The sequence below is a fragment of the Micropterus dolomieu genome, linkage group LG12, assembly GCF_021292245.1.
Source record: "Micropterus dolomieu isolate WLL.071019.BEF.003 ecotype Adirondacks linkage group LG12, ASM2129224v1, whole genome shotgun sequence".
In the NCBI taxonomy this organism is placed as follows: domain Eukaryota; kingdom Metazoa; phylum Chordata; class Actinopteri; order Centrarchiformes; family Centrarchidae; genus Micropterus; species Micropterus dolomieu.
The window spans coordinates 35,629,861-35,640,755 of NC_060161.1; the positions used below are offsets into that span (position 1 = coordinate 35,629,861).

Genomic DNA, 10,895 nt, shown 5'->3' on the forward strand with positions numbered 1-10,895 from the left:
GTTATTATGAAGCTGTCAGCTGCATCAGTAACAGAACAACATGCTAAAACACAGAGTGCAAGAAAACAAGAAGATAACAGCTGACTGCCGTTACGTTATTATGAAGCTGTCAGCTGCATCAGTAACAGAACAACATGCTAAAACACAGAGTGCAAGAAAACAAGAAGATAACAGCTGACTGCCGTTACGTTATTATGAAGCTGTCAGCTGCATCAGTAACAGAACAACATGCTAAAACACAGAGTGCAAGAAAACAAGAAGATAACAGCTGACTGCCGTTACGTTATTATGAAGCTGTCAGCTGCATCAGTAACAGAACAACATGCTAAAACACAGAGTGCAAGAAAACAAGAAGATAACAGCTGACTGCCGTTACGTTATTATGAAGCTGTCAGCTGCATCAGTAACAGAACAACATGCTAAAACACAGAGTGCAAGAAAACAAGAAGATAACAGCTGACTGCCGTTACGTTATTATGAAGCTGTCAGCTGCATCAGTAACAGAACAACATGCTAAAACACAGAGTGCAAGAAAACAAGAAGATAACAGCTGACTGCCGTTACGTTATTATGAAGCTGTCAGCTGCATCAGTAACAGAACAACATGCTAAAACACAGAGTGCAAGAAAACAAGAAGATAACAGCTGACTGCCGTTACGTTATTATGAAGCTGTCAGCTGCATCAGTAACAGAACAACATGCTAAAACACAGAGTGCAAGAAAACAAGAAGATAACAGCTGACTGCCGTTACGTTATTATGAAGCTGTCAGCTGCATCGTGGTAATTGGGATGGGAGTAGGATGCAGTGTTTTTGGACTCCAGATTCATTAAAAACTGGAGAATTAAAAGTTTCAGAAGCATGAAGAACCAAGCAGATTTATTTCCCCCCCCTCAGGAGAATGTTCATCTGAGTGAGCTGTCAGTCAACCAGAGAGGATCTCAACACAAGACTGGACTGTGGTCTGATCTGGACTGAGAGTCAGACCCAGTACCAGGTGAGGTTCAGTGAGGACTTTACAGTGCTGCTGGTTTTGTCTCGCCCCCCTACCAGCTGCCGCTGATTCTAACAAGGTGAGCCGGTCTGCAGTACTCGACCAGCAGGGTGGGACATCCTGTCTGCAGTACCAGAGTCCACCAGCAGCAGGGTGGGACATCCTGTCTGCAGTACCAGAGTCCACCAGCAGCAGGGTGGGACATCCTGTCTGCACCTTCTCTGAACATCAAACTCAGCAGCAGCTAAAAATACCAAATGTCCTCAAAACATATCTGACCAATAAAACTATCAGGAATACAAATGTGGCACAAACAGGAAGTGATGTCATGGCATGTTGTTCTGTTACAAAAAGGTGAGGAGCTGTTCTTAAATCTGATTGGCTGACAGGGGGACGCATTTAGTATATTCTGGACTACATCTAGACTAAATCTGAATCTGGTCTGGAGCTGGACTACACCTGGGCTAAACCTAGCCTACATCTGGACTAAATCTGAATCTGGTCTGGAGCTGGACTACACCTGGGCTAAACCTAGCCTACATCTGGACTATATCTGAATCTGGTCTGGAGCTGGACTACACCTGGGCTAAACCTAGCCTACATCTGGACTAAATCTGAATCTGGACTACACCTGGGCTAAACCTAGCCTACATCTGGACTAAATCTGAACCTGGTCTGGAGCTGGACTACACCTGGGCTAAACCTAGCCTACATCTGGACTAAATCTGAACCTGGTCTGGAGCTGGACTACACCTGGGCTAAACCTAGCCTACATCTGGACTAAATCTGAACCTGGTCTGGAGCTGGACTACACCTGGGCTAAACCTAGCCTACATCTGGACTATATCTGAATCTGGTCTGGAGCTGGACTACACCTGGGCTAAACCTAGCCTACATCTGGACTAAATCTGAACCTGGTCTGGACTACACCTGGGCTAAACCTAGCCTACATCTGGACTAAATCTGAACATGGTCTGGAGCTGGACTACACCTGGGCTAAACCTAGCCTACACCTGACCTGAACCCGGGCTACACCTGAACTGAACCTGAGCTACACCTAACCTTCACCTGAACTGAACCTGGGCTACACCTAGCCTACATCTGACCTGAACCTGGGCTACACCTAGCCTACATCTGACCTGAACCTGAGCTACACCTAGCCTACATCTGACCTGAACCTGAGCTACACCTAGCCTACATCTGACCTGAACCTAGGCTCCACCTGACCTACACCTGGACTGAACCTTGGCAAAACCTTGACTGTACCTAGACCATACCTAAGCTATACCTAGCCTACACCTGGACTTAAACTAGCTAAATGTGGGGCTACACCAGGCCGGGTCTGCACAGCATCTGGACTTCAGACCTGCTGCCACACGAGGTGGTTTTCTCGAGAGCTGGATCAGGTCTGACAGCTGCCTCAGGAAGCAGTTTGTCACGACAGAAGTGAGGATGAGAGATACTGGATTTGATTTATTCAGATCCACTTCAGTCACACGGGATCCAGACCTGCGAAAGAGGAATAACAGGTGCGTTAGAGGATGGGAGGGGTGTTTAGTAGAGTGGGAGGGGCCTAATGTATGATGGGAGGGGCTTGCTACCTTTAACTTTGTTACATTGGCGGTACTGACAGGACAGGCGGGTGAGAACCCAACGGAGCCGGATGACAACAAACCCGAGCAGGACCAGGACCAAAGGAATTATTCTGTCGAGACAAAACCAGAGAAACACAGTCAGCATGGTCTCCTCTCAGTGTTCCACCTCGACTGACTTCTTCTAACTCCCACAGCGCCCACTGTGGACACTCGTGGTACTACAACTGTCTCAGAACCAGCAGGAGTCTGATTTAGTTTTTACACACAGTGAAACCACAAAACCAGTCGGAGCTTCTGGAGTCCAGAAAATCCTTTTCACCCGGACAGACAGAAACCAGTGGATCAACAGAGGAGATTAAAGATCAGTGACGGTGATTCTTACATCACAGTGAGGTAGATCCACACTCCAGGAGCTGAGACTGTGGACAGGAAGAGTGCAGAGACAATCAGAACTCTGAACACGTCTTGAAACCTTGAATCTGACTCAAAGTGAACTGGTGAGTCTACCTGGAGCTTCAGTAGGCGTCAACGTCGTCGTGACCACAGGTGCGGTTCTGTTTCCACACAGAGAGTCGGCAAACGTGGAACACTGGACCAGAGTGTCCTGATGAGATGCTGCAGGACACAATCCAATCAGTCAGTCAGTGTTCATCAGACCGGAGGTTTTGACCAGTACAAACGTCTTCAAGCAGTAAAACCATAACAAAGAGGAAACAGGCTGAAAGGGGAAGGTGTGCTTACCTGAGCAGTCCTTGCACAACTTACACTGGACTCCTGTCAGCTTCCCGTTATCCTCAGAACAGTTCTTGGTCACAAAGTAACCTGCAGGTCAGAAACAGGACGTCAAACATGTCGCATCTTTTACACTTCATGCAGGAGCATCTGGACTCTGATTGCTCACTTACCTTCTGGACACACTGGGCAGCCACCTGGGTTCACCAGGAGTTGTCCGGTGCACGGGTCAAAGGCCATCTTCAGCAGCAGACATGCGATGCTCACCTGGAACCAAGCAGACCAAACATCTGAACACCTGAACACCCGGACACCCGAACACCCGAACACCTGAACACCTGAACACCCGGACACCCGAACACCCGGACACCCGAACACCCGGACACCCGAACACCCGCTGCTGCAGACCAAAGATCTGGAGCCGTAAATACAGAAACTTCTTGTCTGAAGTCTTATGTTAAGATAGGAATAGACCAAGATCCTGTCATCCTATCTTAGGTTAGGAAATCCTAAATACTTAATCTGACGTTGCTTGTCACCTTTTATTAAAGATAAAGAGTGGGCTAAGACAGTGGACCCAGTCTCCGCTGCATATCCGACATCCAGCAGAGCATTGATGCTATCAGTAACCTACACTGACAAGTGGTTCAAAGACAAAAGTGATTCATGTGTCCAAAGAGCTCCTCCTGTGCTCACTGACAGTGGCAGGAACCTGTAGTCTGGAAAGTGAATTATGAAGGTAATAAAGGCAGCGATTGTGTTATTACCCATAATGATCTCCTCTTATCGAAGACTAGCGTTTGTTACATCAAGCCTATCCAGCGCCACGTCGCCTGCAGCCTGTCTATTAACGAGGGTTTAGTCATCAAACACGTCAGTAAGATCAGTGAATAAGTTCTGCCTGATTTCATAGAAGCAATAAAAGAGCAGTGATGTGGATTAAAGGAGTCAGTAAAGACGACCTGGTGGGAAAGTAAAAGTTCGGACAGCTTAACAGTTGGTAAAGTTAAAATGCTTCTGAAATACACTTTCTATCTTAAGTTCGGACAAGAATATAGAGATAGGATCTGTTAATCTTTAGTCAACTTCTTCCTGAATCAGGTCCTAACCCTTATTACCATGGTTACTAAACGGTTAAGATAGGATCTTCAGTTTAAGAAGTTTCTGTAATATGACCCCAAAGATCTGGTCCCTGATAGTCTGTACTGAACCTTTGAGGAAACTTTTTTCTGTCTCCTAGCAACAGCCTTCCACTGAACCTTTGAGTGATCCGCCCCCTGCATGCCAGAGGAAACCCCGCCTCCTCTGCGTGCAGCTGTCAGACCAGAGATCTGGTCTCAGTCCGCTCTGCAGCTTTAGAACTGTTTGTTTCTGTCTCTGGGCGACACTGCAGTGACCCTCAGCCTCTGCACGCAGCTGTCTGCAACACGCCACAACACGTGCTGCGTTCAGGCGTCTTTCACCGCTCATAAAACCATAAAGTGATGAGTTCAGGGTCCACAGTAGACCGGGTGTAAACCACAAACCATCAGGTCTACAACAAAAACTACTACTCATCAAACCCGGACCAGATTAACAAAAAGACTCTGAAATGCATTAAAACCGTCCAGACCACGTCAGACCAGGTCTACACTGAAAGCCGACAAACAGACTCCTCACACCTGGACCAGATCAACAGGGCCAGAGACAGACCTCAGATCCACCACAGCCTGGTCGTGATGTCCCAGAAGAATAAAGAAAGAGATATTTAAAGGAAAGCCCGGGTCACCTGTCTGCACTCACCTGTAGTCCGTCCATGATGCCTTCACTATTTCACCGATCAAACTAACAAACCAACTGAATCCAGCTGGTTTTATCAGCACAGGCTGCTCCCACCTCCGCAGAGGGGGAGGAGGGCTATCCCAGCCCCCCTTCCTGTCGAGTCCTGCCCTCTGACGACACCAAGCACACCCAGACTTTGAGAACCCCTGCACTCTCTTTAAGGGACAGCAGGGGGTGCCCCCCCCCCTCCATGATGTATTTATCTGTAATTTATTTGTAAGTTATTTTCCTCATTTTCTTTGTGCATTTGTTTTGAAATTCTAACCTGAAAAAATAATAAATAAACAGACAAGAGAGAAATATAATAAATGTTTGTGTTGCTGCAGCATGATTTCTTTACATTTACCTGATCGAGGGTCTGTTCACTGATTTCTTTCTTAGTTTCAGTCAGAACCTGAACTGAACTGGCGTCATCGAGCATCAAAAAGTCAAACAAAAAGCTTTTATGTAAATGTTTGCGACCAAACTCACCTGCCAAACATAAAATCTGTCACTGTAACCCTTTATGTGAAGGACAGTTTCTGTTGCTTCCTGGCTGTTGTCTTGGTTACGCCTGATAAAGTGTGTGTGGTCCTGCCCCCTTCACCTGTCTCAGCCAAATAAAGTAAGTTTATTTATTTAGCACAATTCATACATGGAAGCAATTCAATGTGCTTTACAAAGATACAAGCAATAAAAAATATAAAATACAAGGTATGCATAACAGAATAAAAACTTAATACTAATACTTAAAGTGTTAAATATTAAAAATATATATAATAATTTGAAAGTATGCCAAGAAAACATTGTGGAAATTATTGTCTTCTTCAGCACAAGCCTTACAGTGATTTTCAGACTAATAGCACCACTTTAAAACTCTTCTGTAACCAACTGGAAACCAGTGTTCAGACAGGAGTGATGTTCTCTGTTCTCTCGGTCCTGGAAAAGACTCTTTTTAGGGCTTTTAGGCAGACCAGTTAAGAGACCATTGCAATAGTCAAAATAGTGGAAATGAAAGCATTGATGAGCTTCTCTTTTGGGGACACAAACCCTTTAGTCGGATGATAGTGATTGATTTGATATGACTTGTGAAAGTGAAACCTGAGTCTATTTGAACGGCAAGATTTCAACCTGGTTTGTGATTTTTAGGGCCTGAAAATCGAGGTATTTACTAATTCTCTTATTTTTGTAGCCAAACAAAACAATCTCGGTTTGTCCTGATCTAATTATAGAAAACTTTGGCTCATCCAATTATTTATTCGCTCTAAACTTTGGCACAGTGAGTCTATTGGGCTGTCGCAGAAAGACCCATATATATATTATACGTTTATTCGGATTCCTGGGGTCCATATGCAACGAACATACAACATACAAGTTACACATGAATCTAAAAAGATACCAACAATGCTTATAAAGAGTATCATCTGTGTACATGATTACGCAAGCTACTGACAAAGCGGAAAGTATCACAACAGACAGACACTATTATACATCAAACCATTCACCTGTTTGAGTCCTTATTGTTGAGTTATCTGGGGTGTGACTGCCTTAAACTAAAAAAAAAGGCTTAGGAGATGACAGTTTTCCACACTCTTCAGTTGTAATTCATACATCAATGGAGTTTGATAGCTTGATAACCTTTAAATGCAACCAGAAGGGAAAAAAACAAACAAACAAACGACATCAGCTCAATATTCATTTCTATGCAGTGATTTACTATCTAAGCCCCTTATTTGAATAATATTCCAAATGTACAACGTCAGCATTTTTGCCTCACACTAAACACATGATCAAAGAGTTATTAAATCACATCCAGAAACCTAGAGCAGTTCATCTAAGAATAAACATTAATCCGAATAATAATAATTCACCTTTAAACACAGCAAGTTAATCATGCGTCTAAGTAGAACCATTATATCGACTAGTGACGAAATCCAAACGAATCATGTTCACATTTCCACCCTGAATGACGTAATAATGCTATCATGACTCATTAAACGATCACTTGTTCACCATGTTGATAAATTAAATTAAAGCAGGCAAAATAAACAGGCGCACAGCAGCATCTCAAAGCGCCACGCTGGTCTTTTTAAAAAAGCCATTATATATCTCGCCGCATGCAAATCATTCAAAAAACACACTTAAACTAAGCGATCACTCACAGAGCGTCTCTGACCTCCTGCACACTGATGCACCCTCTGCTGTTAATCTGCGAGCCTCTAATTCACATTAAATTGGCGTCTTTTCCCACCTGGCTGCAGCGGAAACACCTCCGTGAACCTTCACCTCAGCACTTCTCAGCTCGGGACTGCCCCTCCAGGTGATCTCCCAATCAATCAGTGCCCCTCCAGGTGATCTCCCAATCAATCAGTGCCCCTCCAGGTGATCTCCCAATCAATCAGTGCCCCTCCAGGTGATCTCCCAATCAATCAGTGCCCCTCCAGGTGATCTCCCAATCAATCAGTGCCGCTATTGGTATTCGAGAAAATAATCTAATAATTTAACCACGAAAAATTTAAACCTAAATCAATTTAATTAATTAATTAAAACCAATTGAATGTCTGACATTCGTCTTAACAGCAAGTGTTTTTTTAGTAGGCTTTTGGCCTTACTGGGTGCTTCAGCAAAACAAATTGGTAAGTTATTCCACATTTTGACGGCTCTATACATTCCAGATCTGCACACCACATCAGTCCTGGGTTTTTTCAAAACTAGAGAACCCTTTGTAGCATGCCCAATACTATAAATATGTTGGTTTCTCACATACTTTATTTGTGAGTACAGACCATTCGGTTGTTTCCTATAACAGATATTCCTAAAGAGTAAATAAGGTTCCACTCTAAGCACACTGTCCGTACTCAGCCTCACACCTGATGGACAGGCCAGTGCCAGTCTTGCAGCTTTATTTTGAGCTATTTGTAGCTCAAACAGATATTTTTTGGCTGCACCTGACCAGACAGGTGAACAGTAATCGAGGTGGGATAAAACTAATGCCTGTGTCACCAGCACTCTAGTGGCAGGGGTAAGAAAAGGGGAACATCTTCTAATGCTTGATATTCCATTACCCATTTTCTTAATATTGTCATTGTGTTTCTCCCACGTTATCTACAGCGTCAAATGCAGCATTGAGATCCAGTAAAACCAGAACTCATATTTCACCCGACTCAGTATTCTGCAGTATATCTTTCAACAAGTTTATAAGAACTGTTTCAGAGCTCTGGTGAAGTCGGTAACCTGATAGAAATTCATCAAAATGTCTTACGTTTCTCTGTGGACAGGAGATCTGGGGATCTGGTCAGCTGTGGTAAATACAGTGCGGTTATGTTGGTGCTCCTGTTAAGCAGCTTAGTAAGAAATATAGCTGTCTGGTCCTGCAGATCTCAGCTAAAACTACAAAGGCTTTGTTACTAGAAGTCACAGTGGACGTGAAGGTTAGTTTTTCTCTCATACCCTTACACTGTATGGCAATAACTAATAATTTAATAGAGCTGCAGGACTAAACAGATCCCAGCCTCGATTATTTAAATTGCTCTCTTCAATGTTGAATCCCTCCCTAACAAAACTTAAATTTTAAATGATTTTATCTTTTTTGCTGTTTTAGATTTTATGTTTTTAACAGAATCCTGGTTGCCTTCTGGTTGCCTCTTTGGCCGCACTCTAGATCTGGTCTTTAGTCTGGGTGTGAAAATACCGTCTGTGGTTATTTAGGACATGTTGATATCAGACCACAAAGTCATTTATTTTAACTGTGTAATTAAAGGCAGCTGGTGTTGTACAGTAAACACAAAATATACCCGCTGCTTAAATGAGTAAAGTGCAAATAGATTTTGTATTCTTTTAGAAATGTACTTTCTGACGAAGCTGATTTGATCAATTCAAATTTCAATTCTCTATGTTAGTCAACGCTGGATCTTATAGTCCCCCTGAAAAACAAAATTGCATTATTATTGCATATTTCTTTAACCAGGAGAGTCCGGTTGAGTTTAAGAATCTCTTCTTCAGGGTTAACCTGGCCAAAAATCCCTGCCTTTTTAGATATTGTGCACCCACTCAACGGCACCTGGAGCTGCTTCACCTCAATTACGATGTCTGTACATTTAGAATCTGTGTCTCAGCTGAGAGTTTCCTCCAGCCCACTTGACATTATCCAACAAAGTTTTTATTTGAAGTCATGGAGTGTGTTTGCACACATTTGTTATCAGTTTTAACTACTTGCAAAAAAGATTATAGTAGGAGTGATTTATCGCCCCCCGACTCTGACTTTGATGTTTTCGAGGGTAAACTGGAGGACATATTATTCTCCATAAACAAAAAAACAAAGATTGTGTCATACTTGGTGACTTCAATATTGATGTCTCTAAAGATGACGTTGTAAAAAGAGACTTTGTAAATACCTTGCATTCTTTTTCTTTCTTTTGTACCATAAATCAGTTTACCAGAGTAACGCTCTCCACTAGGACAGTTATTGACAATATCATCACAAACATTCGAAATACTAGACTAGAATCTAGAGTTGTTTTATCTGATATTACTGATCACTTTCCGATTGTATTTTTTCTAGATCTTGCAAATAAGAATGAATTATCACTGCAAAAAACAAAAATCAAAGTACTAAATGAGAGAACCTTGAAACTATTGAGCGAAAATTTACAGGCTAAAACATGGAAAGCAGTCTATGACTGCAACAATCCTGATACTGCTTCTGACAACCTGATAAATGAAATTACAAACTCTATTTGTTGTACTATCCCTGAAAAGAACGCTGGACACCGTGCAACTGGTTTCAACCCCTGGCTTACAAAGGGTATTTTAAAATCTATCACCCATAAAAATAAGCTCTATAAACGTTTCTTAAGAAGCCCAAGTGTTATGAATAAGGATATATATACTAGTTACAGGAATAAACTTACTAATATAATAAGGAAAAGTAAAAATAACCACTATATTCACCTCATAAAAGCATCACAGGGTGACTCTAAGAGGTCTTGGAAGGTGTTAAATGAAGTCCTTAACAAGAGAAAAAACAACACTGTGCTTCCAAATGCTCTGGGCTTACACTCAAATTTGGATAATAAATATATGCAAGACATTGATTTAGCAAATAATTTTAATAATTACTTTAACTCTATTGGGGAAAAACTCTCTAATAAAATAGTTAAGCCTCAGGGGATCACTTTCGACCATTATTTGCGGGGTTCTTATGCAAATTCTTTCTTTATGAAACCAACTAATTGTGATGAAGTCTACAAAATAATTAGTAATTTACGAAGTTCGTATACTGCTGGTGAGGATGAAATTTGTAGTAAAATTCTGAAAGCCATAGCATTTAATATCAGGGAGCCATTGACTTATTGTATTCATCTCTCTCTGCTTGCTGGAACTGTACCAAAAAGGACAAAAATTGTCTGGGGATAAAAATGATATGTGCAATTATCGTCCGATATCAATCTTGCCCACAGTTTCTAAAGTTTTAGAGAGAGTAGTGTACAATAGGCTATATGGCTACCTTGATAAACTTTATATTATTGCTTCTTCTCAATATGGTTTTAGGAAGAAAAGAACCACAGGTATGGCGGTACTCGATCTGATTGAAAAGATCAATGATGCCATTGATAAAGGCGAGAGTGGTATTGGTATCTTTTTAGATTTATCTAAGGCGTTTGATACTATTGATTTCGACATCCTATTAAATAAATTACACCATTATGGAATTAGAGGATTAGCCCTTAGCTGGTTCAGAAGTTATCTATTTGGTAGACAGCAGTATGTAAGTAT

The 10,895-nt window shown here is 42.1% G+C and overlaps 1 long non-coding RNA gene across 4 annotated transcripts in view; it reads right to left on the reverse strand.

Moving 5' to 3' along the window:
* Positions 1 to 890: 890 nt before the first annotated feature.
* The window catches only part of LOC123980315, an 18,840-nt gene continuing 8,835 nt past the window's right edge, over positions 891 to 10,895 (reverse strand). For all 4 annotated transcript variants that reach the window (XR_006827462.1, XR_006827464.1, XR_006827461.1 and 1 more), the window contains one exon: positions 891 to 1,995. This is a non-coding gene — a long non-coding RNA (uncharacterized LOC123980315). The remainder of the gene's footprint in view (positions 1,996 to 10,895) is intronic.